General features: G+C 40.0%; 1 protein-coding gene across 1 annotated transcript in view; it reads right to left on the minus strand.

The window, feature by feature from the left end:
- LOC113272865 overlaps positions 1 to 17159 on the minus strand; it is a 100010-nt gene that overhangs the window by 16784 nt on the left and 66067 nt on the right. The gene's annotated exons all lie outside the window — the stretch shown is intronic.

Here is a 17159-nt window from a genome sequence, read left to right on the forward strand (position 1 = left end):
TATCGGCGCACTTTTAAGTTGGCTCGATCACGCTTGATTTCCTTAAGGAAAATCTAGACTGTTAATATCAGTCTCAGAAACAATCATGGACACACAATTTGGCCGCATGTTTTAGCAAACCCAGACCACTCCTGGTAGAACTAGATAATCACCGCATTGACCTCCGGTGGGCCTACTAGTGTCCAAACCAATTGGACTTTATTTAAACACATTCCAACGTTGTGAAACGCCAACCCTAAATAGGGTAATCACGCTGTTAAAAGAAGCTCGAACGAGCTAGACTGTCCAAACAGTCTCAGAAGCATTACGAACGTCCAACTTTGCAAGCCTGGTTGGACGGCTTGGATCCTACTACGAACAGTTAAGGAAGTGCTAACATGATCATTGGCGGGCCCACTAGTGCCCTAGTCGATCGACTTGCATGCGGTAAACCTATAGAGTGCTCAATCGCTTACCCAAACATGGGCGCTCACGCTGCGTAAAATAGCTCAAACGAATTGAGACCGGCAAAGACGGTCTCAAAACGCATCACGTCCGTCCAACTTAGTCGGCCTAGTTGTATGACTTAGATCGCATCTTGAGCAATCAAAGAAGCGCGGTCGTGTCCACCGGCAGCCCAGCTTTTCCCCCACTCGATTGGTTTGCCCACGATAAGACCATAGAGCAATAAAACGTTTGCCCAAACTATGGCAGGCGTGATGCTTCTAAACCCTAATTTTGGGCCGCGGAAGTACACTAGTGTCTTAAATCGATCACGACCATCCAACTTAGCCATCCTATTTGGATGGATTAGATCGTGTTTTGGACCATTAGGAAGATGCACACGAGTTCACCGCCGGCCCAACTCCATCCATATTCGATCGACTTACTTGTGGGAGGTCAATGAAGCATCTAATTGCTCGATCGAACTAGAGTATCCGCGGCCGACCAAAACCCTAATTTACACTTTGCGAAAATCACAAATTTATCCTGGCCACTCATCTTCGCCGACCGAATCGAGTGGCCTAGATCCAATTTTGATGGACCAAGAGCTGTAGGCATGCAAGCCGGCGGCTCGACTCCATGCATGCCCAATCGGTCTGTTAAAATTAGCACCTAGTGCATGGATTCGATCATCCAAAGTAGGGGCGTGCATAAACCCTAAATCGAACAAACGACGTTATGCAACTGCCTCAAATCAATCGCGTTCGTCCATCTTTTCCAACTTGGTCGAATGACTCAGATTGGATTCCATATGGCCAATAGGGTGACGCTGTGATCACCGGCAACCCTTCTTCCGTGAGGAGAAATCGACCAAGCCACAACTTGCTCATGTGACCTCCGAGCGATCACCCAAAAATGGTCGTTGGCGCTACTTCAACAACAGTCATTAACTGCCGCAAAGCATCTCAGCCACTCAACTTGGCTAGCCAATTTAAGCGGTCCAGATCTAAACTGGATCGATCGATAGGATTTTAGAACGGCCGCCAGTCTCCACTCTCCTATAGGGACTGACCGGCCACTCCTTGGGATGCGTGTGTAGCTCCTACCAACTCCCTGAAAGAGAGCGGTCACGCTCCTTTTAAGACGCTCAATCTGTGACTGTTTCGGTCCAGCACAAAAACAGCGATGCTTCTAGCACATCGAATATATCAGATGCTTATTCGAAAGCGATGCTTTATACACATCGATTATAAGCAACTGATTTCACGAATAACTTATCATTTTAGCCTAAAAGCACTAAGTGCTGATTTTAGCGGCAAGTCACACGACTTGGCCCACTTACTCGAGACATTACACATGTCGCAAACTGGGGGATACTTACTGGGGTAATGGTCTGGCGGTTTACAGCGTACGGCGTGCAACGCGTTCATTACAGAATGTGTCAGGAAAAGAGGAATGGTTAAACACGATGAAAGAAGTGGGTGAAGGAGTGACCACGTGATGATAACCATATCCTACACAACCCCACTACTCCATCACTTAACCTTCTCCACTTACTACGAGATCAAGTGTGCGCTCAAATAACTTGTATGAATAGGTTTTCAACCTATTTCGACAACAAGAACACAAGTGTTGTTAACACAGTATCCATAAAACACCAAGAACTGATAGCTTACATTCTGCAAGCCAGTTCCACATTCTGATACAAGTCATAAAACATCCACACCTTCATAATTCAATATTTTGATCTCAAACACCTTCTTCGCTTCCCTCCCTAAGGTCAACCCCTTCTCATTCACCTTGTGACCGAATTGAATATGGAACGTCCATTTCTTGGTTTAGGCTAGAGTCTTACAGATTGATATCTCGAACCTAAAAGCATTCCCGTGCAGTGCATTTGTTTAGGGTTTAGATTCGTTTCTCATTCAACACACCCCAAATTACCAAAAACAGCAGAACCAGTTTTTACCCTAAAACAATTGGCGACCACAGTGGGAGATTGATCTCTCGGTTGCAAAATCAGTTTCTCAAGATTCATTCCAGTTTTGTCAATTTCAAAAGGGTAGATGTTAGATTCAATTCAATCATTAGATTCAATTTAGGTTCAACAACCAATTTCAATTACGGTGTTCCTTTCACTAAGAAGCTTCACAAAAATGATTTTTCAAGAAATTCTACTGGAAATACCTTGGATAGTTGAGCACCAGTAAACCTCCCAGATGAAAGGACCAGAAATCCGCGTGGAGACACAAGACGTGACTACTACTTAGAAGAACGCAACGGCTTCTCTCGAGATCCGGATGGAGCAATCACCTTTTCTGCAACACCACAAGTGTTGTATGGAGCAAGCCAGAAATGCCTCAAAGGGTCCACACCCAGAAAGATGAAGTGAAGATTCGCGTAGCCGTTGTTTCAGTATGGAGATAGTCGACAACAAATTTAACACCAGTGGAGTCCTGGAAAGACACCTGCATAGGTCACAAAAGAAAAATTCTATCTCTATTCCACCACTGCTACCAATTTAAGATCAGGAGTATCCGCTATCACTTCATCAACAAAATGTGTAGATCCAGAATATGGTGTAATTCCGAGAATTCATACATCTACAAAAACAAAGGAGGCTTGACACATCTTCAAATCATCATAAAGGGTTCTCCTATTATGTCAACTCGGATAGGAGCGAGCCCGGGACATCTTCAGGTCTACTGGAGCCGACACCTCAAGAGAACAGCCTCAAGAAGATAAAGATGCATGTGTCATCATGTCGAGAAAGAATCCGAAGTTTGGGCGAATCACTCAAGAATGTTTCAGCGAAACAACAAACATCCAAATGATCAAGAGATGACGTACCCGAGGTACTGCCACTGCCGCATATTCATTCATCGCTTTACCAGTGAATGCAACGGCCTGAAGCATATTATCCAAAGGAAGATTAACTCAGGAGAGTTACCCCCTTTATCCGAAGATTAACGTGCGCAGTTTCATCGAAGTGATCGAACCAACTAAGGGTTTCTCGAGGCGCGCCATAACAACTTGGATTCTAAGCGATCAGCCTTGGAGAATTCAAGTCTCCTTCAACTGGGATCTTGTGAACAAGTAAGTTTCGTTAAACAACTTTACATTTTAAAATCCTGTCGGGGACTTGATGCATGCGTCCCACATCGAGGAAGGAAGTCAATGATGCAGTTGTTCTTAGACACCACATTATCTTCCTTTTACATGTTTCCCTTTTTATGCAACATTTTCAATTCTTACGAGATACTTAAAATGATCGAATTCAAAACCAGAATGCCGGCTTTCAGCCGATTCAAATATAATTCCTTTCAGAATAAAATCATCTCAAAAATAAACCAATTCAAAAATTCAATCACCTACTAGTTCAAGAACCAGAAATAAAACTGTGAAAGAAATTCCTTACATCACTCAAGACACCAAAAAGGAAAATATAAAAGAAAATGTGCAAGTATTCAAGGAAAGTCTTTCAGCAACAACTCATTCTTTTTGGAAAGAGCGCCTTTCATTTTCGCAGAGAACAACCTGCTTCAGCTTCAATTCCAAGGATAGCCTCTCAATCTCCTCCTCTTGCCGGCAATGAAGTCCACGGAGGGAACTTCGTTTGTTTCATCTTGCAGCTTCTGGATTTTAGAAAACCCTTCATGGAACCAGGAATCATTGAATTCAAGCTTCATAAACACATCTCAATGGAACTCCCAGTTTGAAACCACCTCCTCAGTGCACCCAGTCACACTGCTCATGACATGAATGGAGGATAAAGCTTCTTCGACACGTCAGACAAACAAGCAATACAACCTTCAACCTTCTGTAAGCGGTTTCACTGAAGCAGCAAGAGAAAAACCACCGAGATACAACATCCTGCGCGTCCAAAATCTCCCACTTCAATTCCAGTACCACATGCACGACTGCCACAATGATAAAACAATGTCCAAGATATTCCATATCTGGCTCGACGACAACAACATCTAGGAGGGACGCTTTCAAAATTTCGTCTCCCGTAGAAGAAGTAGTTGCGTCACCAAAGGAGTTTGCGCCTGGAACTTAAGAGGTACACACATACTCTCCATGTCAAGAGCTTCATCATATTTGCAGAACCTATTAGTTAAGTCATTCACATGAGGGGACTTCCCTACTCTTCAAAGACACGATACAAAGATGATAAAGGCAAAGAGTGTCGCTGGAGACTGCTTAGCACTACCCACCTCAAATATGCTGAATTTGGAGAGACGCAAGCCCGCTGTCATTATGATTCCAAGATGCCCAAAGACGTAGACGTATTCGAGGGAGCAGATGTGTTGTTTAAAGACCAGCGATATGCCTGGATGTCTATGAAACGCAACGTAGACGCAAAGACGGCCTCATGATTAGCAACTCGTACTATCCTCATCAACATTGGGTTCAACTCCGACTTTCTCCCAAATTATTCTTCAGATACCCAGCATGACAACATCTATCAAGTTGAAAGCTCATATATGAATACTGCCAAGTTCGTGCAAGTAGCTACCATGCCTCTCCCTGCCAGTATCTTCTGATCATAGTTGTTGCTAAGAATTGTTGTTGCTCACCAGAGCTTCACCATAACAACAACCACTACGGACAGAGGTAATCCGAACTTCTGCATATTTTACTTTCCCATGGAGAAGTAATAGAATCACCACTACGGAGGAGAGATGGTGATATCTTTATTATGGTAAACCCACCGACCATACAAGGTAGAGCCATGTAACTCACGCTTGGGGACTGAGACTCAGCATGAAATTCCTTTACCGTCAGTCAAGGATTTCTTCAACACAAGAGAGACAGTCAATCAAGAATCATGTAATTTGCAAGGGAAAATCAAACTGAAGGAGAAGCCGCTTCAACGCCCTCTCCAGAAGAAGCCGCTTCAACGCACGCTCTCTCCTGAATCTGTTTCAACGCTCTCTCAATAAGAAGGTGCTTCAATGCTCTCTCCTGAAGTCGCTTCAACGCTCTCTCCAGAAGAAGCCGTCGCTTCAACGCACGCTCTCTCCTGAAGCTGTTTCAACGCTCTCTCCAGAAGAAGCCGCTTCAAACGCTCTCTCTCGAAGCTGCTTCAGCACTCTTCCCCGAAGCCGCTTCAGCACTCTCTTTAGAGATGAAGACACTCCAACACCTTACCAGCAAATGCAATGGAAGTACGTCTTTCAAGAGAAAATAAGCTCGGGACAATTATAGTTGGGGACTTCCAGGGTTCCTTCACATCCCTCAACCGGTTCATTTCTAATATCAGCATCATCATTGTTGAAGATTTACGAGCCGCAGAAAATTCTCAACATGAAGTCGTACATGTGCATTAAAGACTCCAAAAGTACAAATCGGAGATGGTTTCACGTATCCAGCCATGACATCGGATATGAAGTGCAACTGGGGACTGCTCATCGCATTCCATTCCATACAACCATCTAAGATTCAAAAGATGGTTCAAAGGATGTCGCTTAGAACAAAGTCCTTGAAGACTTGATAGCAGCACGTCGGCAACAGAACGCCTCTCAGCTCGTTTACTTCACTCAAAGACTCCGGAAGATTTTGCCGATACAAGCATTCCAAGCATTTCACCATCGCATTAAGAAGGGAAAGAATGAGCCCATGAGATAAAAGGTCAGAATGAATGCAATTCCATTCCAGTCAATGTTCAGGAGTTTAAAAAAGATTTTCATTGCGATTCAGCAGTCCAGACTCCAAGCAACTTAAGTCAAGGCCTCTCGCAATCAAGCACAACGGAGTTTAGCAAATTTCGAAATCTACCTGGAGGTAATTGACGTATAATAGGAGGATGATCACTACAAGCCTTGATACTTCGTTAAGCGTATCTCGATCAAAGACCTAGACGGCCTCTATCCTGGTAACATTTGTCTACCTTGCCTCATAATTTTTATATTTAACCGTCACCATCCATTGCTTACCCCGCAACAATGTCACTGTTACGTGCTAAGCAGGGGACTTAATCTTGATGGTGGTTTTTCGAGTAGGGAATTGTAAAACCCTGTATTTAATGCGCTGACGCCCTGCAAGGGTATAAAGACATTTAAGAAGTGATGAGTGCAAAAAACCTCTTCACTCATTGAGCAATTCAATATGTATGGAATTCATTCAGAATGGTGCAACAATCCCGAATATTCTATGAATTTTCCTAGTAGCATTATCCATTTAATACATTGTGTGCCTTGTATTTCCAGACATTATGTTCCGTAAGAGAACCCTCAATGTTGGCATGACATGACGATTAATGTTCACTCTCAGCAGAGTAGCATGAATCTCCCGAAGTGTCAGTATTGAAGTCTGCATGAAAGTACTCACACAGGCTGCATCACTCTCTGACAAATAGAATCTCGTATCGGCGCACTTTTAAGTTGGCTCGATTACGCTTTAATTCCTTAAGGAAAATATAGACTGTTAATATCAGTCTTAGAAACAATCACGGCCACACAATTTGGCCGAATCTTTTAGCAAACCCAGACCACTCCTGACAGAACTAGGTAATGATCGCATTGACCACCGGTGGTCCTACTGGTGTCCCAACCAATTGGACTTTATTTAAACACATTTCAGCGTTGTCAAACGCCAACCCTAAACAGGGTGATCACGTTGTTAAAAGAATCTCGAACGAGCTAGACTGTCCAAAACAGTCTCAGAAGCATCATGAACGTCCAAATTTGCCAGCCTGGTTGGACGGCTTGGATCCTCCTACGAACGGTTAAGGAAGTGATAACATGATCATTGGAGGGTCCACTAGCTCCCTAGTCGATCGACTTGCATGCGGCAAGCCTATAGAGTGCTCAATCGCTTACTCAAACATGGGCGTTCACACTGCGTAAAATAGCTCAAACGAATTGAGACCGGCAAAGACGGTCTCAAAAAGCATTACGTCCGTCCAACTTAGTCGTCCTAGTTGTACGGCTTAGATCGCATCTTGAGCGATCAAAGAAGCGCGGGCGTGTCCACCGGTATCCCAACTTTTCCCCCACTCGATCTGTTTGCCCACGGCAAGACCATAGAGCAATAAAACGTTTGCCCAAACTATGGCAGGCGTGATGCTTCTACACCCTAATTTTGGGTCGTGGAAGTACACTACTGTCTTAAATCGATCACGACCATCCAACTTAGCCAGCCTATTTGGATGACTTATATCGCGTTTTGGACCATCAGGAAGGTGTACACGAGTTCACCGCCGTCCCAACTCCATCCATATTCGATCGACTTACCTGTGGGAGGTTGATGGAGCATCTAATTTCTCGATCGAACTAGAGTAGCCGCGGCCGACCAAAACCCTAATTTACACTTTCCGGCAGTCGCAAATTGATCTTGACCACTCATCATCGTCGGCCGGATCGAGTGGCCTAGATCCAATTTTGATGGACCAAGAGTTGTAGGCATGCATGCCGGAGGCTCGACTCGATGCATGCCCAATCGGTCTGTTCAAATTAGCACCTAGTGCTTGGATTCGACCAGCCAAAGTAGGGACGTGCATAAACCCTAAATCGAACAAACGACATTATGCTACTGCCGCAAATCAATCGCGTTTTTCCATATTTACCAACTTGGTCGAACGACTCAGATTGGATTCCAGATGGCCAATAGGGTGATGTTGTGATCACCGGCGACCCTTCTTCCGTGAGGAGCAATCCTCCAAGCCATATCTTGCCCATGTGACCTCCGAGCGATCACCCAAAAGTGGCCATTCGCGGTACTTAAACAACAGTCATTAACTGCCGCAAATCATCTCAGCCACTCAACTTGGCTAGCCAATTTAAGCGGTCCAGATCTAAACTGGATCGACCGATAGGATTTTAGAATGGCCACCAGTCGCCACTCTCCTATATGGACAGACTGGCCACTCCTGGATCGCTCCTTTTAAGACGCTCAATCCGTGATTGTTTCGATCCAGCACAAAAACAACGATGCTTCTAGCACATCGAATATATCAACTGCTTATTCGAAAGTGATGCTTTATACACATCGATTATAAGAATTGATTTCACGAATAACTTATCATTTTAGCCTAAAAGCACTAAGTGCTGATTTTAGCGGCAAGTCACACGACTTGGCCCACTTACTCGAGACATCACACATGTCGCAAACTGGGGGATACTTACTGGGGTATTGGTCTGGAGGTTTACAACGTGCGTCGTGCAACGCTCTCATTACAAGAACGTGTCAGGAAAATATGAACGGTTAAACACGATGAAATAAGAGGGTGAAGGAGTGACCACGTGATGATCACCATCTCCTATAAAACCCCACTACTCCATCACTTAACCTTCTCCACTTCCTACGAGATCAAGGGTGCGCTCAAATGACTTGTATGATTAGGTTTTCAACCTATTTCGAAAACAAGAACACAAGTGTTGTTAACACAGTATCCAGAAAACACCAAGAACTGATAACTTACATTCTGCAAGCCAGTTCCACATTCTGATACAAGTCATAAAACATCCACACCTTCATAATTCAGCATTTTGATCTCAAACACCTTCTTCGCTTCCTTCCCTAAGATCAACCCCTTCTCCTTCACCTTGTGACCAAATTGAATCTGGAACGGCCACTTCTTGGTTTAGGCCAAAGTCTTACAGATTGATCTCTTGAACCTAAAAGCATTCCCGTGCAGTGCATTTGTTTAGGGTTTAGATTCGTTTCTCATTCAACATAACCCAAATTACCAAAAACATCAGAACCAGTTTTTACCCTCAAACAAGTTCTACCAGTTCCTTGAGTAGTTCTTCGTATTGTATGATGATCTCCATGGAGTTCTTGAGCTCAGCTAAACTTTCTATACTAGTCCGAGACTTAACTATAGTAGACTAGAAATCAAGACTTCACTAACATTGACAAGCATGCTTGAGATAGCAACGCATGCGAGTTCGACTGAGCAGTGCTCTAACAATCTCCCCCTTTGTCAATTTTAGTGACAAAACTATTAATACATATGCAATACAAAAATAAATAAATAAACTTTTGTAGCTCCTATTCCACATGCCTAATCTTCAACATTACTCGAAATCTTCGTCACTTCCAAGTACTCCAATGATTCCAAAGGTTGTAAGTTCCGCATCATCGTTGTTAAAAATCCGTAGCTATAATGAGAAAACATAATTCTCGATCATTGTTAACCAGTGTCATAGTATCATTATGCAACATCAAAGTTCAATTGTATCACAACTTCGACAACAATACTATGGTGATATGTATCACTCCCCCTTAGTCAATACTCCATCTCACATGAAAACCACTCCCCCTTACATAATGATCCGAAAACCATATGTATTTGCAGAGTGAACTACATATTAATTCTCCCCCTTTTTGTCAATAAAATTGGCAAAGGTACAAGAACAAGATTCTAATGAAAATTTCCATAGAGACATTTCATGACCAAAAGTAAGCACATATTTATATGCAATCATATAGCCGAAGCTAAATGCTTTCATCAAGGAGTTTATAAAGATACAAGATAACCCTTATAATATTCCATAGCCGCACTCCCCACAAAGATTTGGCAATTAAGCATAAGTTCAATTAAGAACTCTCCCCCATAATATGTCATTCCCGAAGGAACAACAACATCGACCTTAATTTCAAGAGAAAAGAAGGATTTCTTTGGACATAACAAATCACATACGAATATGAATTTGAATCCAAAAATACTCAATTAGATTAATCACAAGAGAACCCATAATTAATCTAATCGTAAATATACAACCAAATTAACCACAAAAAGTGATAAATTTAATTGGTCATGCTCGACATAAGAGAACTTACGGAGCCTCACATTATATACATAAAAATGTGGATCAGGGAAGATCAATACTGCAGAATAGACAAGGATTCATTCTATTTTCCATCACCACCTGCACAATGACATATAATAGACATAATCCTCGTAAACAAAAGATTTTAACCTATCTTCCATCAATAAATGACATAATAGTCTTCAAACTTTTGTGATGTCAAAAGTCCATTCATTCTTTTATCAATACATGCATATCGACTTACGAAAGACTTAACTTTTGACAAGGTATGGGACAATCATAGTTCACGGACGCAAACACACACCATAACAAATTGCAATATATAAAACCATAAAGATTAATACTGCAAAAGTCATCTTCCAAACAATTTTTTTTAGAATTTAAACAAATAAACCTAAAAACATGAAGATGAAAACGTTGGACATAGCTATGTGTAATCACAATAAAGGGTATTCCAAACTCTAGTTATTTGTGACAACCCAGATTTTCGGACTTCCAGCGAATACGGATTCGACCTTGTGGCTCGGTTCCGATCTATCTAGCAAGTCCAAATTTTCAGACCGCCACTCGTGTAGGACCAGATTTTTCGTTTCAAAAGATTTTAATAAAATACAAAAATCAAATGAAATGAAATTTTATAAAATTAAATATTATAATACTTTTAAAATTACAAAACTGGAAAATAATAATTACAAAACCAAAGGTATCAATTTAAAACAAACCAACAACTCGGTTAAATTCAAAACGCAATACCCAAATCCCGTGTTGTTTAAAAATTTCTTTATCAGCTAGTCTTTCATACACTGTGGAAAAGGGAGGAAAAGGGGTGAGCAAACCACAGCCCTGTAGGAAGTTTCCAAAAAATAATAGAGTGCATCGAAAAACTAACAAATGCAGTAGATACAATAATAAAATTCATGCACAAAAATCCACAACAATACTTACGACAATCTCAACCACGAATACTTAATATTTCTTATTCAAAATCTTCAACCTCAAATTCTAGATCATTAATCTAGTTGGCACAGTTATTCCGGTAAACAAACCACATTTATTCACGAAATATCTTATTTTTATTTCTTCAAATGATTCTTAATATAGTTGTCAGAGTTCTTCCGTCAAACAAACCAATACTATTCCCCAACAATCTTCTTTTTCTTTCTTCAAACGATTCTTAATCTAATTGTCAGATTTATTCCGGTAAACAAACCATTATTGTTCCCCGAAAAGTCTTGGTTAGTTTACCGGAATAACTCTGACAATTAGTTGATACAGAAGAATTTCCTCTTAAGACAGATTTTTCCTTTTTTAAGGATCTGCACTGTTCATGGGCTAAGACAAGAGATGCACAAAGTTTCTCTTTTTCGACACGAAGTCTGTTTAAATCTTAGAATGTGTCTCGATCAACCCTTTTTCTTTAATTGAGTCTTCTTTGACAATATCCTCAAGACCACTGATCTTTTCGCGCTGTAGAGTGGTTTCTTGGAGAAGTATTTCAATATTGTTAGAGAATGACTCAATGATGTTATAGAGTTCACGTTCTCCGTCAATAGACTTTTCGAATTCATCAATAAGATGAGCATGATCCTGAAAATCAATTGCCTTGGAAGAGTTTTTTGAAATTCTGGTGAGCTCCATTTCAGCTTTTTCCATAGTGCCCAATGTATCATCGGAGAGAGAGATGTCAACACTTGATGGAAAAACCTTCCTACCTCGGGATTCAGAAGAATCAACTAAGGAGTAATCCTTTGAGGTATTCCCAAGATATTTGGCATAGTTAAAAGATTTAGAAGACATTTTGGTATGCGTATATGTCGAGAAGAGATTCTGTCCTCAGACTCAGACTGCCACAAACACAGACTTATAAAGTCTTTAAACGTGTTTTCCTTCTCTGATACCAATTGAAAAGCGGGGGTACAACGACCACACCCAATATTTCGCTTAGCAATCTGTATGGACTAACTCCAATATACTTTCAAGAGAATCAACTAGACTCAATCTTAATAAAGTATATCAAAGAGTTATATTATCTCTATCTCTCGATTTAATCCTTACTCATGCAAATAGAAATCTGCGAGTCTAATTAAATACAAGAGAGATAACTTGGATGGTACCAAAGACCAATATCCAAGTGTCAATCAATGTAAATCAACAACCAAAGGTCGGATATTCTAATTAATTGAACTAACACACAACCTGTGATATTTCAATTATATAACCAAATATAATGCGAAATAGAAATAACACAGACACCAGAATTTCGTTAACGAGGAAACCGCAAATGCAGAAAAACCCCGGAACCTAGTCCAGATTGAACACACACTGTATTAAGCCGCTACAGACACTAGCCTACTACAAACTAACTTCGGTCTGGACTGTAGTTGAACCCCCAATAAATCTCACACTGATCCAAGGTACAGTTATGCTCCTTATGTCTCTGATCCCAGCAAGATACTACGCACTTGATTCCCTTAGCTGATCTCACCTACAACTAAGAGTTGCTACGACCCAAAGTCGAATACTTTAATAAACAAATCTGTATCACACAGAAAAGTCTATGGTAATAGATAACTCTGTCTCCCATAAAAAAACCTACAAGTTTTGTTCCGTCTTTTGATAAATCAAGGTGAACATGAACCAATTGATAAACTAGATTTATATTCCCGAAGACCGGCTCAGTATTATCAATCACCTCACAATAATATTAATCAACGCGACGAAAAAAGATATTGTGGAATCACAAACGACGAGACGAGGATGTTTGTGATTACTTTTATATCTTGCCTATCGGAGATATCAATCTCAAGCCAATCTTTGCGATTGTACTCGTACGATAGAATATACGAGATCAGATCACACAACTACGAGAAAGTAGTATCGGTCTGGCTTCACAATCCCAATGAAGTCTTTAAGTCGTTAACCTGGTTTTCAAGAAGAAACCTAAGGTTAAAGGAGAATCAACTCTAGCTTATACAACTAGTATCACACAGGAGGTGTGGGGATCAGGTTTCCCAGTTGCTAGAGTTCTCCCTTATATAGTATTTCAAATAAGGGTTTGCAATCAATGTTAGCTTGGTAACAAAGCATTCAATATTCACCGTTAGATAAAAACCTGATTAGATTCAAGCTAATATCTTTCAACCGTTGGATTGAAAACTTAGCTTGTTACACGCAAATGAAATGCATGATTTTAGGTTTGTGTAACCATACCCAAACATGTACATTTGTTGGTTCAACAATAGTTAACCAAATGGTTAGCCATATGAGCACTTTCATATCAACCATATTCTTCTTCACCATAACTAGTTCAAATGACTCAAATTAACTAGTTAGAGAGTTTTTCAATTCCTTAGATCTTATAGAAGTATACAAGACAAAATCGAAGTAAAAAATATTTGATTCACTCGAATCGATTCATGAACTTTATAGACACGGTTTGCAAACTTGCATTCCTTAGTTTATATAAATATAAGTTCACAAATAATCGTCTTTAGAAATAACCAACTCAAGTACGCGTACTAAGTTCGCGGACTTAAGTTCCCGGAAGGAGTTCACAAACTCCAGCAGATTTTCTCGGGATGAGAACCTCCGCCAGTACGCGGACTGAGTTCACGGCTCTTGTTCCGGTTTTCCTAATCAACAAAGTACGCATACTTTGGTTAAAGGAATAAGGACTTATACATATATGTGTTACCACACAATGCTTATATCCAATATTGGTTATATGTTCTAAACTCTCATTTCAATCATTGAGACATTCTTAGAGGACTTTATATAGTTGTTATTCACAAACCATTTTTTGTCAAAGCCATTTCCAAAGTGATTGAAACATAACATGACTTTCGTTACTAGGTAAAGATGAACTTGGTCAAAGCGAAAGCTTACCAACACATATTTCGAGAAATATATAAGCGAGATAAACTCGGCTCGAAATAAAAAATGTGTATAATCAAAGTCTATATAGAAAAACGACTTTTGTCTCAAGATAGGACATAGGGTAGATAGACTTTTGAGTGATAGATAAGTTCAAGTCTCCACATACCTTTTAGTCGATGAAGTTCCACTAGTTCCTTGAGTAGTTGTTCGTCTTATATGATGATCGCCATGGAGTTCTTGAGCTCAACTACACTTTCTATACTAGTCCGAGACTTAGCTATAGTAGACTAGAAATCCAGACTTCACTAACATTGACAAGCATGCTTGAGATAGCAACGCATGCGAGTTCGACCGAGCAGTGCTCTAACAATAAGGAGCATAACTGTTCCTTGGATCAGTGTGAGATTGCTTGGGGTTCAACTACAGTACAGACCGAAGTTAGTTTGTAATAGGATAGTTTCTGTAGCGGCTTAATACAGTGTGTGTTCAATATGGACTAGGTCTCGAGGTTTTTCTGTATTTGCAGTTTCCTCGTTAACAAAATTCCGGTATCTGTGTTATTTATTTTCCGCATTATATTTTGTTATATAATTGAAATATCACAGGTTGTGCGTTACTTTAATCAATTAGAATATCCGACCTATGGTTGTTGATTTACATTGATTGACACTTGGATATTGGTCTTTGGTACCATCCAAGTTATCTCTCTTATATTTAATCGAACTCGCAGATTTCTATTTGCTTGAGTAAGGATTAAATCGAGCGATCGAGATATTATAACTCTTGGATATACTTTATTACGATTGAGTCTAGTTGATTCTATTGAAAGCAAATTGGAGTTAGTCCATACAGATTGCTGAGAAAAATATCGGGTGTGGTTGTTGTACCCCCGCTTTTTCAATTGGTATCAGAGCAGGAAAACACGTTCAAAGACCTTACAAGTCTGTGTTTGTAGCGATCCGACTCTATGGACAAGAGTACTATCTCTGATAAACGCGTCACCAGAAATAAAAGTTCTACCTCATCTAATTCTATTAAAGAGAAAAATTCTTCAATCTCGAATACAGACGAACCTTGTGTTCTGACGAGACAGACAAACACTGACATGTGTGATTCCGATTACCCTTCAAAAGAGATCATCTCTATTAATGAACGGGAAACAAATGAAGAGAGTGAATTGATTCTAAATCTTGTTAGAATCCAAGCTGATAGGTTTAATCGGTTGAAACACCATATCAATGTTATTCATATTGTAGTAAGAGACTGCAATTTCAAAGAAAATACTGAAGATCACTCTTCACGTATGTATCTTGAGGAAATCCTTGAAAAAGATGTTCTGGAAATTGAACATCGCTTGAATAAACTCTCTATTCAAGGTCTTGTCAAAAAGTCTTCTATACCATCTACTTCTGTTGAACCAAAGATGCAGGTTCGGAAGTAAAATTGGAATCCCTTCCTATTAAAAAGGATGTGCCTGAAATCCCCATTAATCAAGGATGTTCCAGTCACATGGAAGAAAGAAATCTCCCAACGAGGCTGGTAAGACTATATTATCTAATCACCCTTGTGATCAGAAATTATGCCTATTTTGCGAAGCAAAAGGTTCTGCTAAACAAAAGAGGAACTCTAGGTTGAATAAAAATTCCCTTGTTCAACTTCAACACACCTTCGACTTAATTCTCAATGTGTAACTGACATTCGTATGTCTAAACCAATTGGTTTTCATACTTACCTTGTGTATGCTACCAGGAAAGTCAGTTCAATGAGTTCCTCGAATGCTCAGAAGCAGAACAAATGTCTTGACAAAAATCGTCTAAGGAAAAATCAAGTCAGTCCTTCTGTCAAAAAGGGAGAAAACGTAGCCTTTGATGTGTACAAAACACCAGAAGAAAGAAGCAAGAATGATGATATGGGAAATAACCTGAGGGAGATGATGAAAGATTATAAAGAAACTATCAACCGGTTATCAATTCCTGCAAGTCAAAAGTCTTCTGGTAAGAAATCAAACTATGTCTCGTATTTTGATGACAGTAAGTTTTATGATAATTTCTCACATCAAAAGGGATCCCTTTCTAGATTCGGAAGGAAAAAAAGACTCGATCCTAAACACAATCCTTTTAATGAGCTCAGAGCTCATACTTGTGCTAATTAATCACAATATTAAAGACTTGCTCGTAAAAAATCCTGTTGAGAAATATATGTCAATAATCAGGTATACTGTGGCAAAATTCATGTTTGTCTAGTTCAATTATTTTCTTATCGTCTATAGCTAAAGTTATTGTCTGCAGATAACGCTTCCTAAACAGTATTGGTTATGTCTTGTATCGATTCTCTCTGTTAATGCAATTCTCATTGCATATTCCTTGTCTGCTACCCTTGTGCTCTAAATTGCTTCTCTGAAGTTATGAAATTTATTGAGCCATTTGTTTTTTATCAAGAGTTTTTAGTTTTAAAGTCTCTGTTTGGGTCGAGTTATATTCGCACGGATACCTGTGTTATGGTACGAGTCAACTGTTTGAAAACCCTAAAAACTTCCTTCCCTAGAAAACCTTTAAATACCAATCCCTTGAGTCGTATATGCATACTCTGGGTTTTATATTCTTTCTGTCAAGAATGTCTTCATCTAACTCTAGCGGTTTTACAAAAGGGTTTCTTGACAAAGGTATTGGTTTCGAGTCCATGGGAAGGAAGAAAAGAACCCTTGTAGATTAAGATCATCCTAATGCCTCATGTTACTATGCCTATACTCATGAGGATGTTGATAAGGAGGATATGGTTTCTTCTGAAGTGGTTCATGATTTTCTTAAATACTTTATGGAGTCAAAACTGCAGCTCGTTGATACTCTGAAAAGTCTTGATGTGTTAAAAACTGAGTTGAAAAATGTTACCTCTAACCTTGTTCTCATAAAATCTCACATCAATGATCTTCTCAAAGAGAATCTCTTCTCTGAAGATGCAAAGGATGATGTCAATCACAAGCTCAAAGACCTCAAGACTCATGAGGATCCAGAACCGTTTATATGACCTAAGTTCGTGTTCGACTTTGGACATAGAAGTCCACTCTGTTTATTAGCTTGTTGA

This window comes from Papaver somniferum, chromosome 4 (genome assembly GCF_003573695.1).
Source record: "Papaver somniferum cultivar HN1 chromosome 4, ASM357369v1, whole genome shotgun sequence".
Taxonomy (NCBI): domain Eukaryota; kingdom Viridiplantae; phylum Streptophyta; class Magnoliopsida; order Ranunculales; family Papaveraceae; genus Papaver; species Papaver somniferum.